Source organism: Electrophorus electricus, unplaced genomic scaffold (assembly GCF_041902795.1).
Source record: "Electrophorus electricus isolate QZ-2024a unplaced genomic scaffold, ASM4190279v1 Scaffold144, whole genome shotgun sequence".
NCBI classification, from domain to species: Eukaryota; Metazoa; Chordata; class Actinopteri; order Gymnotiformes; family Gymnotidae; genus Electrophorus; species Electrophorus electricus.
In genome coordinates this window covers 70,649-72,500 of record NW_027658425.1, presented here as the reverse complement: position 1 = coordinate 72,500, position 1,852 = coordinate 70,649, and positions in this window count along the sequence as shown.

Here is a 1,852-nt window from a genome sequence, read left to right as displayed (position 1 = left end):
GACTGTGTTTGACCTCTTGGGCCTGGAAGTCTATTTCTAGGCTTATATAAAGGGTCAAACTTCTTGAAGTGTGCCCAGGCCCAGAGCTACTTTGCTGGGCATGACTGTGTTTGACCTCTTGGGTCTGGAAGTCTGGTGGTAGTAGTAGTAGTATGATTTAAAGGCACAAAGTGATTGAAGTGTGCCCAGGCCCAGAGCTACTTTGCTGGGCATGAATGTGTTTGAACTCTTGGGCCTGGAAGTCTGGTAGTAGTAGTATGATTTAAAGGCACAAAGTGATTGAAGTGTGCCCAGGCCCAGAGCTACTTTGCTGGGCATGACTGTGTTTGACCTCTTGGGCCTGGAAGTCTGGTGGTAGTAGTAGTATGATTTAAAGGCACAAAGTGATTGAAGTGTGCCCAGGCCCAGAGCTACTTTGCTGGGCATGAATGTGTTTGAACTCTTGGGCCTGGAAGTCTGGTAGTAGTAGTAGTAGTAGTAGTAGTAGTAGTAGTAGTAGTAGTATGATTTAAAGGTACAAAGTGAATGAAGTGTGCCCAGGCCCAGAGCTACTTTGCTGGGCATGACTGTGTTTGACGTCTTGGGCCTGGAAGTCTGGTAGTAGTAGTATGATTTAAAGGTACAAAGTGAATGAAGTGTGCCCAGGCCCAGAGCTACTTTGCTGGGCATGACTGTGTTTGACCTCTTGGCTCTGGAAGTCTATTTCTAGGCTTATATAAAGGGTCAAACTTCTTGAAGTGTGCCCAGGCCCAGAGCTACTTTGCTGGGCATGACTGTGTTTGACCTCTGGGGCCTGGAAGTCTGGTAGTAGTAGTATGATTTAAAGGCACAAAGTGATTGAAGTGTGCCCAGGCCCAGAGCTACTTTGCTGGGCATGAATGTGTTTGAACTCTTGGGCCTGGAAGTCTGGTAGTAGTAGTATGATTTAAAGGCACAAAGTGAATGAAGTGTGCCCAGGCCCAGAGCTACTTTGCTGGGCATGACTGTGTTTGACCTCTTGGCTCTGGAAGTCTATTTCTAGGCTTATATACAGGGTCAAACATCTTGAAGTGTGCCCAGGCCCAGAGCTACTTTGCTGGGCATGAATGTGTTTGAACTCTTGGGCCTGGAAGTCTGGTAGTAGTAGTATGATTTAAAGGCACAAAGTGATTGAAGTGTGCCCAGGCCCAGAGCTACTTTGCTGGGCATGACTGTGTTTGACCTCTTGGGCCTGGAAGTCTGGTAGTAGTAGTATGATTTAAAGGCACAAAGTGATTGAAGTGTGCCCAGGCCCAGAGCTACTTTGCTGGGCATGAATGTGTTTGACCTCTTGGGCCTGGAAGTCTGGTGGTAGTAGTAGTATGATTTAAAGGCACAAAGTGAATGAAGTGTGCCCAGGCCCAGAGCTACTTTGCTGTGCATGACTGTGTTTGACCTCTTGGCTCTGGAAGTCTATTTCTAGGCTTATATAAAGGGTCAAACTTCTTGAAGTGTGCCCAGGCCCAGAGCTACTTTGCTGGGCATGACTGTGTTTGACCTCTGGGGCCTGGAAGTCTGGTAGTAGTAGTATGATTTAAAGGCACAAAGTGATTGAAGTGTGCCCAGGCCCAGAGCTACTTTGCTGGGCATGAATGTGTTTGAACTCTTGGGCCTGGAAGTCTGGTAGTAGTAGTATGATTTAAAGGCACAAAGTGAATGAAGTGTGCCCAGGCCCAGAGCTACTTTGCTGGGCATGACTGTGTTTGACCTCTTGGCTCTGGAAGTCTATTTCTAGGCTTATATACAGGGTCAAACATCTTGAAGTGTGCCCAGGCCCAGAGCTACTTTGCTGGGCATGAATGTGTTTGAACTCTTGGGCCTGGAAGTCTGGTAG